The sequence below is a fragment of the Mesoplodon bidens genome (genome assembly GCF_964165515.1).
Source record: "Mesoplodon bidens genome assembly, chromosome: 2".
Taxonomy (NCBI): Eukaryota; Metazoa; Chordata; class Mammalia; order Artiodactyla; family Ziphiidae; genus Mesoplodon; species Mesoplodon bidens.
In genome coordinates, this window is record NC_138177.1 from 114091406 (window position 1) to 114113310 (window position 21905).

Below are 21905 nucleotides of genomic sequence, written 5' to 3' on the forward strand. Positions count from 1 at the left end.
GAAGCACATATAAGTAGAAAACTCAGGGCAAAAAGCATCTATTGCTTCCTCTCATAGAAGCCTATACTTTTCTTACATAACATTATCTTAATTGTGGAATTATACTTAGGTACTTTTCTTCCCACCAGACTCTGAGTTTCACAAGGGTAGGGATTGTGTATGTCTTGCTTTCATAAACCCCCAGTATCTAGCATAAGAATGGGTACTCGATAAATATCTGGTGAATGAGTGAATAACTGAATGCCAATAGACTGCAATTCTACCAAGGATCATAGAAAGTTTTTCTTGAAACACATAATGGCAACAGTATAGGGACTAATAGCTGAGAGTACTGTAGGCATTATCAACAAAGTAACTTTGTTGAGTATTGCATAGTATCCTGACTACCTGTTTTATTTCCAGAAATGGATTTCAGTCACCTAGTTGATTTCCTGTGAGGCAGGATAGTATGGGTGATTCATGACATTGTTACTTCCCCAAGTATTTTTGCAATTTATTGAAGAGTAATTTAGCTTTTGGCATTTGTTATTTGCAATCAAGAAGAGATTGTCAAATGCTCAACTTTATATTCTTGATTTCATGTATTGTTCCTCAGTTGCTGTGCTTATACTATTACTCAACTCTCCTCAGTGGGCACACATTGTATAATAATAGTAATACAGGAATCAGACATTTAAGTGGTAAAGAGAAAATGATGCACATTCTTGGACTTTGACTCTCCCTTAGCTCTGTGCACCTACTATATACAAATATATATATATATATATATATATATATATATATATGGCATAAAGAAACTATGACTGATTAAAGACTACCTACTTGAGACAATATTAACTGTTTTTAAGAAAAATGTATCAAGAGATTTCACATCTGTGTTGTTTATGAATTTCTACCACTGAAGCTTCAAAAAGTCTACTGGATTCAGGCCTAATTTCTAGCCTCAGGGATGTAGATATCTAATATTAGAGAGTGCTGGGGATATGAAAAAAATATATTCCCTTAACCTCAGGGGAATTCCAATATGGCTGTGAAATATTTAGGATACATAGGGATCATTTTATCATAAACTTCCATTTATTATAATTTTGCTTAATGGCTTAATTTTGATCAATTACAGGAGCTTGATCACTTAAAACTATTGTGACAGATGATAACTCATGTTTATATTCTTGTTTTGGAAACTGAGGAAATGATTCAGAAGATTGTGCATTTGTATCTGATATAATATCTGGTAGATTAAAGGCATCCCCCAGCTGTTCTGTCCCTGGAGATTAAGAAAAATGATGAGTGTAAATATTAGTAATAATATGTATTATCTCATGTGAAAGACAAGTTCAGTAAAAGTTTAATATGCAACTTTATGTATTATAAGCAAATGAATATAATTTACAGATCCATATAAGTAACACATTGGAAATTCCACTAAACTGTAATATACCTTAAATCAGCCATGATTGAAATTTCATTTAACAGGGAGAAAAGCAGTATTTCTTTTTCCAACAGCTCCCTGCATTGTCATCATGGCATAGTTGGGTAGTAGTGAGTGCCAGCTGAGGACCCTTCTCTCTTCTGTGTCACCATCTGGCTTCAGTTCCGCTTCAATCAGTTTCTATTGGCTTTTGGATTTATGTTGGAGTTCACAAGCAGAAATGAAGGAAGTTTGACCATACATTAGAAATAACCTTCTTTCTCCTCATTTTTGTCCCTCTGAAATTTGTAAAGGGATATTTTGTCTCAGAAGCCTTGGGCCAGTTAATTTAAGCTTTAACAGCAGCAAAGATATGTCACCATTCCTGCAAAATCCCACATGCTCCTTTGCCAAACTATGATGTCAATATTTTTTCACCTGTGTTTCTACAGTGCGATCAGGATTCTTGTTTACACTACATCGAATGTTAACTGTCCTCTGCAAGTGGATGATGTTGTTTGCCTTGCTTAATTTTAAGTTAGTTATGAGGACCTATTTTTTCAACCTTGAGTTTATGCTATTTTATTTTTAAAAACTGATATCATTTGGTATTTACTTTTGGGATCCCAACAGTAAAACATTGTGTGTTGACATTGTTATGAAAGACAAGCTGAGTAATTTCTTATGAAAACCATAATTTCAGGTTCCTATTCACTCAACAAAATCAGGAGTAATACAAAGCTGAGCTCCAAAACAATTTAGCATAGAGTAAAAGTCCTCAGAAGAGGATAAAATAGAAGGTTCATCACCATTAGCTGACGGTGCTAATCAGCTATTCATTATAAATATACCATTAGAAGTACTGCTGAAACCACTCTACTTAATGGTCAATTGGGTTTTCCATTAGAAACCCATTTTCAGGATCTAATATATCAACATTCAATCTTGTAGAAGATCTAAAATTATGCACACAGCTTTGAAGCCTACAAATAAGATTTGGAAGGAAATGAGTTACTTTTGGTATCTCAGTAAGCTATGCTTCTGAACAAAATACACCTGTGCAGGTTCCTTTTAATTATTCAGCAAATATTTATTGATCATCTTCTATGTGCTGGAACTTACAAACCATACTCTGAAGGAGCTACTGTCTGGTTAGTGAAGTGAGCGTGTGAGTGTGTGTGTGTGTGTGTGTGTGTGTGCGTGTAACAGAATTTTAGAGCTGGTCTGAACAATATATGATCTAAATTAGGTTCTTCCTTTTTTCTAAATAAATTTCTATTTTTTTAAATTTATTTATTTTTGGCTGCATTGGGTCTTCGTTGCTGCGTGCGGGCTTTCTCTAGTTGTGGCGAGCGGGGTCTACTCTTCATTGCGGTGCACGGGCTTCTCATTGAGGTGGCTTCTCTTGTTGTGGAGCATGGGCTCTAGGCACGCGGGCTTCAGTAATTGTGGCGCTTGGGCTTAGTTGCTCCACGACATGTGGGATCTTCTTGGACCAGGGCTCGAACCTGTGTCCCCTGCATTGACAGGTGGATTCTTAACCACTGCATCACCAGGGAAGCTCAGGTTCTTCCATTTTTTTAATTAAAATATTAAGGCACCAAAAGGGTACATGACTTTCCTTGGATGTGGTCAAGTCGGGTATGGCTTCTGGTCCAATAATCTTTCTAGTACTCACGCAGTCTATACTGAATGAGTATCCAGGGGTTCACATGTATGAATATAGAGAGGATTTCAGGAAATTTAGGCTGTTCATCTATGGGAATCAACAGCATAGGCTGACTAATTATCATGCTAGAAACAAACATTTTATACAATGACTACAGGCCAATAAGGAAAGAGATGCCTGAGGGAAGAAACTTTGTTGATTGTAGCCACAACCATCAGTCAACAGGCTAACCAGCAAAGAGAAAGTGGTAAGAACGAACAAAGCCACAGTTCTGCCACAATTTTCCTAAATGTCTCTAGTCCTGCCTCAGAACAAGAAATTCACTGACAGACATGATAAATTTGTGATCACAAGTTCAAGTATATGCTCATTAGAATGTATATTTCCTAGAGTATGTGGTCATTTTCAAGGGTTCTCTTTTCAAAACCCTATTAACATGAATTTCATGGAATTTACAATTGTTCATATTGAATCCTGACTGGGGGGAGAAATGTGCTTTCTAGATATTGAAGCATATCTGATGTTCAAAGAATTATTCACTAAAAAAATCTCAACTTCCACATGTTCAAAGCCTTGTAAAAGAATAAGACAATTCATCTGTTTTTCACCTTAATTCAATGAGGTATTTGATTTTCAACTACTGTCTCAGCACTGTATTAAGACCCTGTTACTAGGGAATAAAAGAAAATTACCTGTAATCCCCTTTCCTCAGAAAGCATGTTATTATAATGGATTTCTCACTTTAGTCTGCCTTAGCTTCTGTCTAGAGAGAAGTTGGTGTGCTTTAGAGCATCAGAGCTACTAAATCACCTCGCCAGCAGGCCATGCTCACCTTCTCCAGCTGAAGGAACAGGATTGTTCTTACCACTTGGTTCAAAGAAAAGACAGAAAGCTTGTGGATTAAAGTGACCTGTCATGAACTTCTCGATTTGGGACAGGTAAATAGGACGCTATTACTGAGGCAAAACTTTGGATGATTATCCTAAAATAGAGCAGCTTTCTTTTAAAGATACTCCTGTATTTGAAACTATTATTCTATCCTGGAAAACATCATATGGATAAGAAAATATAGTGGTTTTATAACTAAAATAAGATGTCACATCACACCAAAAATAACTTTGTCTTCTTAACATTTATTCTTTTCTAGTTAATAAGATGGGACCACATTATAATAGCTTTGCCCGTTAGGCACCTCCAGCCCTACCCACCTCCTTTTACCCATTATCTATGCTCTTCCAAATGCTAATTAGAAAATAATAGACATTACCACTGACAACAATTATTTATTGAATGTACTATAGAAGAGATGGGAACAAACACTTATGTGATACGTAATACATGTCTGATATTTTACAGAAACCCTGCATGGTAGATATTATTAAATGGAGGAAATTGAGGATTTACAAGATAATTTTCCCAAGTTTTCCCCAGGGGTTGTGAAAGAAGTTTATTGGTAAAACAGTTCATTGAAAGCCCTGGTGTGGATTAGGTAATAAGGGGCACAAAGAAGTAGAAGTCCCTGTCTTCTAAGACCTTATAATATATCTGGAAAAATATGATATATGCAAATGTCACAATGCAAAAACAGTATGAAATACATAATCAGCATTGGAGAAATTGAGAGGAAGATGAGCTCATGTGTGAATGATAGAGTTTAGAAAGTTTTGAGAACTATTTATGTACCAAAGAAAATAACAGCTAACACTTATTGAAAGCCCACCTCTCTGTATTCCTGATGCTGCTTTTAGAGCGTCACATATAGTAAGCCAAAAGCAAACAAACAGAATACAAAGAAAAAAACAAAAACAAGACTATGGGTCAGCTCTCTTTACCCTAATTTTACAATGAGGATTTTAAGATACAAGTAGGCTAAGTACATAACTATTATGTGATGATTGTACAGAAGAAGAGCTACATACTTAACTGAGTATATCATAATTTGAATCCACCCTTCCACTTTCTATAAGTTAAGGTTTATCATCATTAAACTCTCAGCATATTCTCAAATTCTTTCCAAATGTTCAGCTCATTTTTTCTTTAAATTAATACCTGGCTGCCTAGTGAAGTACCTAGTGAGGTAAGTGTCCTCATTCCTCCCAATGGCTTCTTCCACTCATTGTCTGATCTGTGTAATTGGAAAGATAGAGTTTCAGTTAATAGAGATGGGGGATATTTTGAATGAAGCACTTTGCATGAAAAAAACTCACAAATTTAATCAAGATATATTTCCTTTGAGTTGTTAATTAGCTATTCTAGCTGAATAGACAGTTGGATATATAGATGTGAGTGCCAGGGTGAGGGAAAGGGTCTGTGAGTGTGCTCAGGTACAGTATTCTTGAAGTTGTCTATCTATAATCCTTGTATGCACCCCTTCTGTATTCACTCTTCAGCCCTTCCAACTCTGCTTCTTTTTCTCAATACTTTCTGAAATTTCTCTCTCAAATTTCAACAATATCTCCCTAACAACTTTCTCAATGTACTGAAGTTAATCTTCATTTTATTCAGTTTTCTGCTGAATTACATGCTTACATGCTTTTCATCATCTTTCTCTCTTTCTTTGGATCTGATAGAAAATATCCATCTGCCATTCCTCTTAGGATTCACAATCACTTTCTTCAGATCCTCTTTTTCTGCTAAAGTGTTAAGTGCTGATCAAGGAATTCTGTTTTCCTTGTCTTCTTGTTCCCATAATCATAGTCTTTAACTTCAGGAGCCAGGCAGCAAACAAAAATGAGGAAAATAAACCTCATAGAGAAAAACATAAAGTAGAGGGCACTGGGACAAACTGCAAGGCACACAACTTATCTAAAAGAAACCAAATGCCAAGGTTTTAAACACTAAGCAAATATAGTGAAATTTATCCATGGATCACCGGGGCACGAGGTAGATCACTGTGGGTCAGTATTCTCTGCTAGCTCTCTCTCCCTTAACCCAAATTAAGCAATCACCTATATGCAGCTAATTTGAAGATAAATATCACTAGCTCAGAACTTTCTCACATTATCCAGGAGCCAATAAACTATAAACTGGAGAAAATATGAATATTTTCTTTTATCGCAAAGACACTGTAATTTCAGAGACATTTCCAACTATCAAATTAAATCAATACCATTGATATCCTAGGAGCCCTAATTCAGCATATTAAAATCTTGAATATATTACCTTTCTTGGCTGAGTACTTTTTCTTCTAATGTCTCCTACCTCGGTAGTAATTTTCCCAGGATAGAAACTCTGGAATCAACTTTAAATCCTGCTCTTCCTGTACTTTTCCTGTATTAATAGTTAACTGTCTTTTGAACTAAGTATTTGATTATTCCAGAGAGGCCTTCCTTGGGAAATTAGAAATTGGATAAATAAGATTGGTTTCTGAGACACATGTTGGACCAAATCAGAGAGAGGCACAATTATCCTAAAGAGACAGAACAGCTCCCAGATCTGGAAGATTTCCTAGTAATCTACTATCATTTTTGTGCCATTTGAATGACATCCAATTGAGGAAGTCTTAACTGGGCTGTTTTGTATGTTGCCAGAGGAGCACCATGAAGATATGGGCAGTTCATTATGATTGAGTCAGCTGCTTTATTTGATAGAGTTCTGAAGGAAATTTATCAAATCATCCCCTTCTATTAAGGTAGTTGCTTTGTGAACTTGGAAATGTGAGGTTCTTGAACCTTCAAGTCATAAGGCTAGACCAGAGTTAATATCAAATAAATGGTACACTATGAAATCACTTCAGAAATTGGCACACACACATCCCTTTGATTGCTAAGAGTTTTAAGCTTGTCTACTTTTCCAGCTTCTACAGATCCTACCTCTTTCTTCACTCCTTTATATCCTTTTTCATTCTCACTGTCACACGTCAACCCTGACCTGACAATTTCTACCCTAGACCTTCTAATAATCTTTCTGCCTTTCAGTCTTTAATTTATCCTCTTCTGCCACATAGAGTTTTTAAAACAATAGATAATATCATCACTTGTATCTTTCCAGATCAAGAGGTTTTCTTTTTTTTTTTTTGGCTGTGCTGTGAGGCATGCAGGATCTTTGTTCCCCGAATCCATACTCCCTACAGTGGAAACACCAAGTCTTAACTACTGGATGAACAGGGAAGTACTTTATATATATATATATATAGATCAATTGGTTTCCAAAAAGCCTTGACCCAGGGCAGAAGAGAGGGGTAGGTAGGTATTAAACAGTGGTGATCCATACTGACAGCAAGACCACAATTCCCTCCTAGAGGAGCCCACTTCCCAGAAGGCCATTAGGTTTCCTATTCTCCCAAGGCAGAGAACTACACTTTAGCTATTATCTCTGTTTAGGACAAATGAGTTTCTTTTTCCCTTTAAGCCAGAAAGACATGTAGCTCAGGTTGAGATGAACTTGAAATATTTGCTTTGTCTTCAGTGATGTTCATTTTCTTAAGAGCAGCTTTCAAGGGTACTTATTTCAAGCAGTACTACCTTGATTAAGTCTATAATATTAAAAGCATATATTTGTTCCATAGGGCAAAGTAGGCATTATGCATCTTAGGCTTTAATAATTATGTAAAGGCACTAATTTAAATCAGATAAAAACTACTAAATGAGTTTATGGCATATTCTGCAAAATAAATTCCTTTTTATAGCCTTATACACAGAAAGATGAGCATTTTGCAAAGCAGTAAGCTCTGGCAGTGCATGTGATATCACCATGAAAGGGAACAGCGAAAGAATATAAGATGGTACATTTTAGTAAAGTTAGAGTTTGCCAAATTTGACACACTGAGATTTTTAAAGAACTAAGATGAAAGACTAAGTTTGAGTGCTCAGTTAGAATCTCAAATCTTATTATTATTAATAAAAGTGCAAAATGTGACCTCAACAAAATTTATTATGCACTGTACAAAATTTGCTTTGTAAAGTATGTCATTTTATTCAATGTTGTTTGCTCTCTCCTATGTACATCCCCCAAGGGCAAAATTGTTTGATGACTATATTCTCTGCGGTCAGATCATGCAAAGTAAACAATACTATCACTATAGAAGCTAGGCCAGGGAGGTGTATGGGGGTACAGCTACAGATTAAATAATCAGATAATATTGCTCCTTTTATTTCCCTAAAGATTAGAATGGAATCATGCAAATTAAACTTTATAAGAATTAATGATACAGTCATAGTAGCTAAAATGTTATCTTCCACCAAACTGAAGGCCTAAGAACTTCTGAATTGGGCTTTGATTGTCCTGATGTCAAAGACAGATCTTTCTTTGAGACAGCTCAGTATACAGCATAAAACAGCAGTTCTGGGCTTAGTACAACCCTGAACCAGCATGATGAAGGGGCTAGGAAATTGCTGTGATGTATAATAGTCCCTGCATCGAAAGCAAATTTGTCTGCAACCTCCTGGGCTCACTGAATATTAAGATAAGGCAACTGGGATTGGCACTTATTCCTCTCAGTTTCAGAGCTAAGACATGTGGAAATGATTGTAGGCCTAGACTATCACATTTCTTCTAAAAAAATGTTGGCAAGTCCTCATAAACTGTGGCCAGTTATTATTATTATTCTCCTGAACATCATTTGGGGAAAAAATAAGGTCTAATAGAAAAGAAAGAGAATTCTGGCACCTTTGTGGATCCAAAAGAAGTTTTATTGAAAATACAACTTTGGAAAAAATGGTATGGGGGAAAAAATCAATATAATTTGATGACTGCTTTTTGGACCTTAAAAAGATTGATCTAAAAGTTAATTTCTGCCTTATTAGGCTAAGCCATGGACCTGAAAAACCAAAAAATATGGGTTAAATTCAATTGAATCAATTCGGTTCTCCTTTCCTCATGGCAGGAAATGGTACAATTTAATGTACAGTATTAAAAGAAAGACACAAGTTCTGACTTCTAAATGACAACATAATGATGAACAAAAATCCTATTCACTATAACCCAGAACCTATTCTCTAGTGTTTTGGGGTTCTACATAAGAATGGAAATCTCCCTTTGAAAATGAGATGTAATAGTTAAGTTTTAGATGCTAAAGAAGGTCAAGAAATTTTAGAGCAAATTTTTTAAGGTATGACTGTGAATGGCAGTGTCAAGAAGAAAGTTTATTTAGAAAAACACTTCTGATAAACTTCAACAAAAGTAAATGAGTTTTACTTTATCTTCAATACAAAGGAACATTTAGACATAAATACAGTTGCCATATGTAAATGTATTGGAAATGAGCATGGCATTCAAGCCTATGGTATTTCAGTACCAGTCTCAACAATTTTATAGCTAGGTCACTTACTCTTATTGAGTACTAGTTCTCTTATCTGTAAAATAAAGATAATGACACCCATAACAAATGGTTATGTGAAACAATAAAATAATGTATATAAGTGACCTAGCACGATGCCTGTAAAATATCTACTCTACTGAAATACAACATTTCATATACTAAATATTTAGAAAAATAGAAAACAAAGTCAGACACTCTTATAGTCTGATTTCTGGGTTCATTTAAAAATATTTTGAAGTCAGAATCTATATTTAAATGAAGAATATTTATTATTCTATTTCCAGTGCCTGAGACAGTATTGAATGGGTAAATAAAAAGTTATTAATTTTATTTTTAAAGTCATGAGTCTAAATAATGGGTTTTGATCTGATTTGATTGTTTTAAAATCAGTTTTAGAAGTTTGCTTTTGTTTTTCCCACATTAGATAATATTTCCTGCTTAAATCCTAGATAGCATTCATAAATCACTTGCTAATACAATAGCAATCTTCCCATAAGTATGGTGTCCTGTGGCCACTTGGGGTGAATGCCAGATGCTGTATGAAATAGAGGTATGCTTTTACAAGCTCCTCTCCTAATATGACATCTTGCAGAAAGAATCAACTTTCTCCAGGAGCATACTTCACACAATGCTTATGTGACCTCTCAGTGCATTAATGACAGCAGGTAAATCATTGGGTTTCATCTAACAGATGAATTGATTTAGGGATGCAAAGAAAGTACTCACTAAACAATGTGCTATCCAGCTGGAGCATAATGAACACACTTGTAGCCAAGCAAGTGGGTTTAAATGCTTCAAGTGGGTCTAAATGCTTAATTAACTTTTTCTCACCTTCCAAAAAATGAGGACACCAAAAGTATAATCAATCAAATCTGTTTAGTGTGACTCTAGAGCCAGATCCTCTGTATCTACCAAGGGTTAGTCCTCACTAGGCTTAGTTAAATACCTGAAGATTTGCTTGTTTATTTGTTTGTTAATAATCTTTTATTCCCACAGGAAGATATACAGAAACCTAGGAAAGGGTTGACTCACCCAATTGGGCATTCATTCTGCTCAGGTTCCATTCAGTAAAAGGATGTTACTTACCTCATTTGCCTATTTCAGACCCTAGATTTTAATTTTAAAAAATAGACAGGCATATATTTTAAAGAGTAAGATGGGAAATAATCATAGACAAAAAAGAAATTTGCACAGAGGCAAAGCCTTTCAGTCAGTCTTCTGATGAAAAGAGATTCTTTTTCCAACTTAACCCAAATCAAGAATTATACACTGTAATAGCACAAAATTAAGGAAATCTTGACTAGCTTTATGCACATTTATGTAGAAGAAAAAAGCCAATGGTAAGTGATGTTTCTCTTACTCTGTCTCTACTCTGCCTTATAAACTTTCTTCACGTAAATGAGACAATGACCACCTGACACTGACTAAGAAGCTGATGAGCAGGAGAGATGACACCAAATATCTATTTTATGTGCAATGTACTGGACTCTGGAGCAAGACTGTGTGGGATCAAATCCGGTGTCTTCTATTTGCTACCTGTGTGACCTTGGCAACTTATTCAACTCCTCTTTGCCTCAGGTTCTTCATTTATTAAGTGGATATAATCATAATACCTTCTTCATGGAGTTGTCATTAGAATCAGCATTTGTAAAGCACTTAACAACAGTATTTGGCATATAAGCAAGTACTAAGTATGATAAGCATAAGTATTATCAACCTATCTATCATCAGCATTATCATCATTATTTATAAATAATATGTTAACATAACTAAAATGGCAGAGGCATGATCACAATTTGTTGAGCCTATTAGAAAGGTCTCTAGGACTCCTAGATGTTTTCTGTTTTTTGTTTGTTTTTTAATTTTAGTTTTCCATTTTGATGGAAAGCATGTGATATTTACACTGCTGTAGTACAATTATGACTCCACAATATTTTCAGCATAAAATGTTCTGTTGGTTACAGTGGAGGATATAAAGATGACTAACATACAAAGGAGCTTATAATCTATTGGAGTGGATTCAGACATGCACAGAAAAAATATTATGACATGAACAAGGAGTAGAGTGTGAAGAAGTGTCAATGGGTGACAGAATTAGACAAATTTTAGGTTTCAAAATGAAGATAGATTTTAAAATGGGTAATGCTAATTTTAAATCCTATCACAGCAGTTTGGTTAATTTGAGAGAATATTTATCCAGTTTGTAAGATGGGAGAACAAGCCAGTCATAGGACTGCTGCAAAGTTTTGAAACTTGTTAGATTAGCACTTCTGGGTTCTATAGTTTTATCCTAGTATAATGGTGGACTACTTTGGAATGTAAGTAATTCTCATTTGAGGTATGTAGAAGAGTATGTATGAAGTGCTACCAAAAATTTGCAGGAAAGTTTAGAAATCAAAGATTAACTTGCACCCAAGTCATTAATAATCATTTGCAACAGCATTACCATCAACATCCATGGGCACTATAATCATTATTTTGTTTGTCTCTTAAAGTGTCATCAGAAGAAGTTATATTTGATATGTTCCTTCACTGTCCTATCACTTCTTGGACTAATTTTCCATTTCCTCAATTAGGGCAGGTTTTCTTTCCCTAAAATGGCCCAACGTATGTTACCCTGAGATATCCAGGATGTTTATTAAGTTCTCAACCAACTTTACATTTTGATAACTTCAGTGGTACTAATGGTAAAGTAAACTGTAAATAAGAATTGACTCATCAAAAACACATCTCTGGATGAGTTTAGGACCAGAATCAAGAGTAAGGGTGTTAGGCACATTTGACAGTAACCAAGAATGTTTTAATGACTTGGGAAATTAAATTGAAACATAAATCAGAGTTAACATTGATCATATTGAAGCCTGGATGTGGGAATATTACTGTTATGCTTTCTCAAAACATTTATTTTTGCTTCCATCACTTGGGTCCCTGAAGTTATTAAAGTTTAAGGTTGCATGGATCTATTATCTATTGCAGCAATGAAGAAATTTTTGAAAACAGAAGGTCACTTTTACTTTAGAATGAAAAAAGATCTTGATACTCAAAGTATCTAATTCTAAAACACTGAAATTAAGGAAACTAGGTTAATACCAAGTAAATGTTCGAGTCAGGCATGACAGGAGTCTAATCTATTTCCCCATTCTGAGCAAAGATACCTATTTGACCATAGCCAAGAGAAAATGTGTTCCAGGTGTTGACAATTTGTGACAGTCTCTTCATTGTGTACTTTGGCAGGAATAGAGCCAACTACTTCTAAAGTTAAGGGAGGAAAGGAAGAGGAATAAGAAATATGTGTGTGTGTATGTGTGTGTGCACACGCTTCTATATGTCTGTTGTCTCACAAAGTGCTATCTCCACAGTAAGAGGAATCAGAAGCAGCTGCTTATAAAGTTAATAGTTAATACAGGGGGATATTTTTCATCTCATATCTCTTTAAACTTAAACATTTATTGGTCACTGCCAAATATTTGTTTTCAATAGAGGTGGAGTCTTCAGAAAAATTTGAACGGATAGAAGACATGTATAATCTCTGTCCCTTAAGATAATCTTTATAAAATGGCCTGTGTCTTCCCTAAATTCCAGCACTAAATGATCACACATGAAGAGCAGGTATGTTATAAAATAAAGTGTCAGTAGCAGTTTTTGATTGTATCCATGTGTAAGTCTTTCTCTTATTTGTATTGCCTATTTTAATACTGATAACCACTTCCTTTGTGTTAAGAACATCTTCCTGATACTTTGATACTAAGGCATCCTTTCTTTTGGGTTTCTAATTTAAATGTCTTCAGATACATCTACAAGTTTTTCTTTCTTCTTCTCTCAAATGTATGTGTACAAAGAGGGCATGCAGGTAATGTCTTATTATCCAAGCTAATGGAAAGGAGGAGCAGAGTAAATGATTTAGAAGAGGAAATAATCCTTCTGATAAACATGTTAAGGGCATTATGAGAGTCTTTAATTTAGAGAAATAACAAAATGAGTAAGTAGCTGGAAGGTATTCTTAGGGGAGAGTCTGAGAAACAAGATGAATTCTTAAAAGCATTCCTTTCCCCATGTTAATACTTACATTCTAAAAGGCCCTTCCCATTTATTTATTTACAGAAGTGATACCTATCTAGAGGGGGCTTTAGGATTAGGAGAGATTCTTTTTTATTTTTTATTTATTTTTTTACTAGAGGAAGAGAGAAGTGTCATGGTAGTGGGCACTCATTGCGGCTCAGTAAAGACTAACAATAATCAGAGGTTGCAAACCATGCCAGTTTAAGGATATGATCTTTATAGTTAAACAGAGCTAAAATTGAATTAATGGCTCTGCCACATGATATCTGTGTATCCTCAAAATTACTGATGATCAGGGACTTGCTTTCTTCATATGTAAAAATCAGAAAAGAAACCTCCGTCATTAAATGGTTTTGAGTTAATCTAAATGAGTTAATATGTTTACAGAGACTAATTTAGCAACTGGCATATGCTGGTTCCACTGTGGGATATGAAGCTGTACCCATGACTGTTTTTCTTTTGCACTGATTGTTGCCCTGGGTACAGTCCTCTTAGTTGGTGGCTTAAAGCAGTGTCCTGCCAGCCCCCAGGGCCAAGAAACTAAACCTTTTTCCCATGCCTTAGCTGTAGTCCTTGTATTAGCTCCCTATAGCTGCATAACAAATTATCCCAAGACCCAGCAGCTTAAAATAATAAACATTTATTATGTCACAGAGATCCTTTGGGTCAGGAGTTCAGGAATATACAAATAGTGTGGATCTGACTCGGTCTGTCATGAAGTTGCAGTCAAGACGCCAGCTGGAAATGCAGTCATCTGAAGGTTTGACTTATCTGCAGGATCTGCTTCCAAACTCACCAGGTGACTATTGGCCATTGGCTTCAGTTCTTACCATGTGGGCCTTGCATAAGACTGCTCATCATATGGCAGCATGCTTTCCCAAAAGGAACTGATTGAAGAGAGACAAAGTGTGTTTTTATAACCTAATCTCAGATGTGAAACACGATCACTTCTGCCATATTTTATTGAGTGCACAGATTAACCCTGGTGTGATGTGGGAGGGAAGTATACAAGAGTGTAGTTCAGGGTTCAGAGAACATCAGAGACCTTCTGAAGCTTGTCTTCCTCCAAATGGACTGAACACCAGCCAGCTGATGCCACCTCATGCCTGACTTCAAGTTAGAGCCACTATGTGGTATTTCTTGCCGAGAATTCTCTAACTTACTTCAAAAAAATATAAAATACCAGTTAAATGCATCTGTAGCATGCAATTTTGTTTTTTTCTGCTGGCCAGTCTTATATCCAGGTAAATTTTTCAACTGAGGCCAATTGAGTTTATTATAAACTCATCCATAGGCCACAATAATAGTATTCAGATAAAAAAAAATCTCTACAGCATTGATTTTTAATGTCTCAGATGCCTGCCCAATATATAAGCCTTAAGTCAATCACAGAGCAAGCAGACAAACTGTGCTTTGTGTCACTCCAGAAAGGAAGTGAAGAAAGTTTTAGGAAATTAGGAAAGGAAAGAGAAATGGGACAACAAAGACCCACCAGCACAGATACTACAAGAAAGTCCCAGACAGATCCAGTCAAAGCACAGGAGGAATCTGACAGTTTAAGATTGCCAAGTGTTGATTACATAAAACATATGTAATATTCCAACTAAAAAATTCTTGTTATAGAAACTGTTTCTACTAGGTTTCATTTTAGGGGTTTGTTGCATTTGTCTCAATACTTGGGAATTTAAATCTCCAACCAAATTTTATTTAAGCCAGCCTTAACTAGAACAAGTCAGTAACTCTTCTCTGATTCATACTGTTTTTCGGATTTTAGAAACAGGACAAGGAATGAAAAAAGATTCCACAAAATGAGAATCTTACATTCACGTAAAAATGGTTTTTGACTAAGGTCACATAAGATATTTTGGAACCATAATAAAACCACACACAGTATATTCCAATTGCTATGTTGTTTTGTAGTAAGTGCTTTTTTTAAATGAAAAGTTAACAAAAACAAAAATGTGAAGTTCAAATATCATAGAACTCTGCACTCAATTTTGCAATAAAATATCACATAATCTGTTATGTAATTATTACTCTGTCATTACATTTTCATAGCTTTTTAAAGTATAGTTGACAGATTTGATTCCTGGATAAAAGCAGGTAAAACATCCTCAAACAGGAGCTTTTCATTATTCTGTAAGCAGGTACTTCATTTTATCAAGTGTCTTAGAAATAGATAAGGTCATTCTGGTTTTTTGATGTCACCTGTGGGAGGTTATGCTAAAAAATCGGCTAATTGTGGATTAGTAAATTTCTCTGTCTCTCATTGAACAAGACAATACCTGTTATCTAGGGAAAAGACTTATTACTAAGAATCCATAAAAATTATCTCTCCTTGCTTTCCCTTGCTTCAGAGTTAATTATGTGCCTTTGATTACTTTGCATTATGTTTTTCAACTTTGGTCAATGGACGTTACTCAAACAACAGGTTGAACTAGTCTGCACATAAATGACAAGGCCATAGATTTCTTCTCAGGGGATACGGTAGCATCAGTACACAAGGCCTTATTTATTCACTTAAGCAAACTCAGGCTTATAACTCTAGAGGTGACAACCGCCACACAATTAGAAAAACTAGTTCTCCCTAGCTGGTGTTTAAGGACCAGCTGCAAGGAACTCTACTATAAGCAAAGGACAGAAACTGATGGAGGTGAATAGAGAGTGGCCTCTCCTCTGCAGCATGTGCTCAGCAGGCTTACGGGCACTGCTACTGGAGAGCAGCCATGGGAGTAGGGAAAAAGCTGGTACAGAGGAGCATATTCACATCTGAGTTCATTGCTAATGAGCAAAGCATGCTACTTTGCCCAATAATTGCATTATTATCTAAGTATTATATTTGGAAAAGAATTCGGGGTTTCTTTTTATAGATATATGTTATTTGCTCCAAGTTCATACTGAGAAATGGAGATTAACGTGTGTTAGGGAAGAGAGCATTATATGGTGTTATCAAAAAGAAACTTTGTACTAAACCAGAGCATTTGGGAAAGATATGATCATTAGCATTTTTATGAGCTTTTAGTTTCCATTTTTTCTGACACTGATAAGAGATCTGTCTTCTCTTAAACGTAATGATTTGTATATTTGCCCTCATTTGCAAGTTCAGAGTCTGAAGGAAGACAAATCCAAGTACTGTCTAATACTGAAATTTCTTTAGGCTGCTCTGACAAAAACAAAAAGGCATTCATCCTCAAATTAGTGACTTCATGCAACAGGATAGAGCAGAAAAGTTGAACTATTTTTGGCTCAAGAATTCTTTCACCCTGTAGTAAACCCTCTGCTGCTATAACACATGTAGACAGGAGGGGTAGTTGAGAGGGTGGCAAGAAATACCCATGTTACAGATGTTGGTCCCTAAGAGGAAGATATTATGTACCTATGCATCACTATTTGCCTAAAATACATAATTTTTGTCCAAAGTGTTTCTAAATATTCTAAATATGGCAGAGCAAGGCATTTATTATTTGGCCACTATGAATATTTTGCCCATCATCACATGAATTAGGTCTCAAGAACTCTACAAGTTTCCTATGTTCACTTTTTCTGTAATTGGGAGGTAGCATAAGGAGGTGCTTAACAACATGGATTCTGGACTCAGATTCTCCCATCTTTTGAATCCTAGCTCCACTCCCTAGCAGCTTGGACAACTTGATCATTCTATGACTCAATTTCTTCATCCAGAAAATAGGGTTAAAATCATGGGGTTTGGGGAGGATTAAATGAGAAAATATATGCAAAGCAATTAGAAGAGTGCCTGGCATGTAGTTAGCATTGTATTAGTGATTTCATTTATGATTATTGCTTTGTCTCAGGAAAATACTATTTTACAGTTTTAATGTAGAAAAACTGAAAAAAAATTAAAATTAGAGGTAGGAAATTTAATAAAATAAAGAAAAAACATATCAATATTTGATGATTTGCCTTTAGATTCCCAATTGCTTCGTGTCCATTGACCTCTCTTGCATTTGAGGAGTGAAAGCCAGTTAGGGAGCCCTACTGAGTGCCTGTTGACATGTGTGCATTCACATTCTGATAATAAAGAAGAGTCCAGTTTTGAAACATGAAACAAGTCATTATGAGACATTGTGTTTCAGGAACTCAAAGGTTAAACTACGGAGGGCCTGACCCTAAGGTTCAAGAGACTGTCCCTAAACTACCCCTTACAGAACCTTGCCTCCAACTAGATACCTTTAACAAGTCCACAGTTTTGACTGGAAATAGTTAAAATCAGCAGTACATGGTATTTCCTAAGTGATCTTGACCCCAATATCCCTTTAGTTCTCTCTGAAAAAGTAAAACTAAATTTCTATGGTTCTTTGATCAATGCAAGGTTATAAAACAGATCAAAGCTAATATGTCTGCAACAGATATCATTTTGTCTGTTTCTTGCTTGATGTTCAAAAGGGTTGCCAAGAGATTTGCTGCAAAGAAAGCATTGAGGAATGAATTTAAGGGGAAAATATTTCCTTTTTGCTATGTTTATAAATTCTCGTTTCTTTTTCCATATCCTCACAATCTGAGATGTTCTAATCGAGGACTTTAAAGAAACATAGTGACGGATGTGTTCCTCTTTCCCAGACTAAGTGCCAATGCATGTTGATGCATAATATTTGGATACCGTTTTGATTTCACTGAACACTTCCAAAGGACACCCACGTACAGATGTTGATTTACTTTCACACACATCCTTTCTCTTCATGAATTTATTTTTCTTGTTTTGAGAGGGTTAGGATGAGGAGAAGAGAGAGACATGAGGTGAAGTCTTTTTCCCTTATCTGTTTGTTGTTCCCTGAGCATTCACTAGGGATGAGTTGACATGCAACAGTCCCTGAGGGCAAGGCTCCCACATCATCTCCAATTTGGTAACCCCTTGGGGGCTGTCCTCTGGGGGATAGTGGTCGTGAAAAATAATGGAGGAGAAATGTAGTAGACAGAGAAATAACAATTCTCAGAGGACTGTAAGAGTCAGGAGTCTCTTGTCAAATTCTGGGTGTTGCCTGAATCCAAAATGGCATGAATTTACCTATCTTTGTTTTCAACTGTAAGCTTGAGAAGCCACTTCCCAGAAAACAAGAATATTTCTTTACCTCACCACATTAAAGTAATTTAAAAAGTGTTAATAATAGCATCACAGCTAACCTCCAGGTTGGGCTACAGGGATCTCTGTATCCTGGAATTCACATTTATGCAGACCCCTCCCATGCCAGATAAGGCTGACTTGTGAAACCAAAAGGAGAGTGCAGAAATGATGGAGTGAGACTTTGAAAGCCAGGCCATAAAAGACATTGTGGCTTCCATCTCTGTACCCTTTGATTACTCTGGGGGAAGTCGCTGACATGCCATGAGGACACTTGAGCAGCCCTGCAGAAAAATACACGTCGGGAGGAACAGAACTGAGCCTCCCACCAATAGCCAGTGAGGAACTGAGGCTTCCTGCCAAAGCTCTGTCACTGGGCCGTCTTTGAAGCAGATCCTCCAGTCTCAGCAAAGTTGTCAAGTGACTGCAGTGTTCTCCAACATCTTGACTGCAACCTCATGAGAGATCACCAAGCCAGAATCACAGAGATAAATAAAAGATTCCTGACCCACAGAGATTTTGAGAAAACTAATTTGTACTGTTTAAAGCTACTAGGTTTTGAGGTGATTTGTTATGCAGCAATAGATAACTGAACAAGGAGGGAAATCTATATGTTAGAACACAAACTGAAAAAAGCATGAAACAAAATAACACCTTCAGTGTAATTTCACCACCATCAACTACTTGCACATACAAAAAAAGAGAGAAAAATATCACCAAAATGTTAATACTTATCATTTGCTGTTGGGACTATTGGGTAAATCATAATCCTTTTTATGTTTATAATGTACAAAGTATCAGTTTTATTGAAAATAACTTTTAAAATGTTTTAAAAGTATTTATCTTATTATGGAAAAGATTGAACCTAATCCCATTAGCTTGATAATATGTTGAGGTAATAATATTCTGGTAACAATTTTAAAATCTGAAATATGGAACTCTGTTTCTGGCATCAGGTCAATTTATACCGAGTTATTTTTCATGTACATTTTTGCCTCCAGCTAGATCTATTTGCAATGTTCATCTAGCTTCAGTGATGAACTTAATTGTAGAAGAAAATGCCTTGCATTCTGATGCTGTGTGTGTGGATTAGGCTGCAGTAACTCTGAGCCATCCTGCCTAGATGTCATGATATTATATATCTTATCAGAAAGAATGATAATTAAAGTGATGTGAGTGCAAATGTAAATTAAAATTATTGGCCACTTTTTAAACTATCTGCTGTATTACATTATAGAGGCAGTGAATTACATGATCATTAAAACATCAAGTCTGTCTCCAACATTTACTACCTGCATAACCTTGGATAAGTTTCTTGCTTATTTTGCACTTCTTTAACCTCATCCCAGTCAAAAAGGATTACTATTGCTATTACTATAACCTGGCCTGGTCTTTAGGAAGTGTGATCTGTTTTCCTTTGCTTAAAGTTTTTGATGTTCAAAGTCAGAAAGCAGGATCTACAAGACAAATGTTTGAGACACCATAAGATATCACACAATAAATCGGGGGTGAGAAATAAGGGACTGTGTATAAATATTTTGTTTAGGCTTTGCAGTCTCCTAGTCCAGCACTCAAATTCCCACTGTACTGATTATTAATTGTGTGACATTGGAGAGTGCCATAAGCTCTTTGAGTCTTATTTGTTTCATCAGTAATAAGAATATATGGACTACCTCATAGGGCTGTTTTAAGAATTGAATAAGATAACAAAGGTGAAAGGAGCATAGTTCCCTGTATATAACAAGTACAAAGCACATGCTAGTTTCCCCCCTTCCCTCCCCCCCACCTTTTCTTCATTCTCTGTGTATTGGACGGGAGTCAGGGGGAAAAGAGAAAATTAGCAGGAATGAAAATGAGAAGATGAGTTAATGTGAAAAAAAATTTCAATACATCACTGAGTTATTATTCCATTTTGTTAATCCAAAAAGGAACATAATAATAATAACAAACTTATTAGACCTTACCTCATTAATCTCACCATAGCATATTAAACTGCCTGGTAGAAATGTCACACCTACTATTCACAAAAGCAATTATTACTGCATATAATTTGGATGTATTCGGAAAATCCCCTGCTAGAAATTCCTTGTTAGAAAAAGTTCACAATGCTGTAACACACACAAAGCAGTTAATGGTAAGTCATAGGATGTCAAATCTATCCCTGTCATGAAGAAACAGGAATATCTTTATAAGGTTAATTTAAGGTCTCTATAACTCTGTCAAAATAGTGGCACATGGACATTTCTCATCCTTAGGACCTCAAGAATTGCTGAATAGCACAGAAATCCAACATTATTACATAGGCTTCCATGACACAGTTTTAGGTGTCCAGTATTGAATTTTAAGCAAGCTGAGAATTTCTGATCTTGATCTTGATGCACAAGACAGTTTGTCTACCAAATATAGTGATTTCCTGAAAGCTTAATATTTCCTTTTCATTTTACTAATGTTACTGTTGGTTGTTTAGAATATTTACTTAATGTTTTTTAAAAAGCTGCTTATGCCCTAGGGCTTTAAAAACAAAAGAAATAGTTTTTCAAAATCCAAACAAAAAATTAATTAATTAAAATAGTTGTTGCAAGTCATCATCTTAACTATCAACTGGGAATATTTTAACATGCAAAGAAGTCAGCAATAAACAGTTTCCTGAATTGTACTAGGCCTATGAGACTTCTCAAAGTCCCTCTGTCCCTTGCCTAAGGCATGCTTTCATAACATGACTTGCTGCATGGTTTTAATGAAAATTATAGCAATCACTCTTTTTGGAAGAAGAAAACATAAGGAAGGAAAGGACAGAAAGAAAAGAGAAAGGAAGGGAAGAATGAAATAGGACACAGAGAAAAAACTAGTTATAGTCTTACAGACCAAATCTAGGTTTTACTTTGCCAATTTTAACTTTTTAAAATTTGTGTAATTTAGGGCTTCCTTGGTGGCGCACTGGTTGAGAGTCCGCCTGCCGATGCAGGGGATATGGGTTCGTGCCCTGGTCGGGGAAGATCCCACATGCCGTGGAGTGGCTGGGCCCGTGAGCCATGGCTGCTAAGCCTGTACGTCCAGAGCCTGTGCTCCGCAACGGGAGAGGCCACAACAGTGAGAGGCCCACGTATCGCAAAAAACAACAACAAAAAAAAAAACTCTTAAAAAATTTTGTGTAATTTCAAGAACATAAACAAAGAAAGAAAACTCACGGATAAGGAAAGAACATAGTCATAGATGTGAGCTATCCCTTTTCTTCCCTACCCACCTTCTCTTTAATCCAACATCCTTCTTTTTAGTGTGTAGTTATCTTAGTTGAAGGAGAAGAATAATAATGCTTATTTAAGGATATATTAAGTGCTTATTTTTTTCTCAAATCCTTTCACTCAATATATACAGGACTGCACATTGCGTTTTATTACCCCATGTTACAGCTGAAGAAGCTGGAGGAAAT